The sequence below is a fragment of the Poecilia latipinna genome, unplaced genomic scaffold (genome assembly GCF_001443285.1).
Source record: "Poecilia latipinna isolate Pla-1442-1.1 unplaced genomic scaffold, P_latipinna-1.0 Scaffold2487, whole genome shotgun sequence".
Classification (NCBI taxonomy): domain Eukaryota; kingdom Metazoa; phylum Chordata; class Actinopteri; order Cyprinodontiformes; family Poeciliidae; genus Poecilia; species Poecilia latipinna.
In genome coordinates, this window is record NW_015115103.1 from 33,906 (window position 1) to 34,299 (window position 394).

Sequence of the window (394 nt, forward strand, 5' to 3'; positions counted from 1 at the left end):
TCCACAATATTTGAAATACATTAAAAGATGCAAATAATTCAATTACTGTTCAATAATAAAACAAATGTTATTGTCTAAAATGCAATGATAGCATTATTTTATTGAAGGGTTGATCAAGATGCATCTGCAGCATGGTTATTTTTTAGATTAACAAATCTGTAGCACGAGTTGCTTAAAATGAGATTTTTTAACTGAATTTGAACCAGGTGAAGCTAAAAATGCCACTTAGTTGACCATTATTTCAAAAATTGATTATTCACAATCAATTCTATAAATTTTTTTCAGCTCTAGTCAGTTCCCAGCAGCACAATCTGAAGGTTTTTTTTTTTTTTTTTTTTTTTTAAAAAAAAAATTTTTTTTTTGGGGATTAAACAAAAAAAACCAAAAAAAAAAA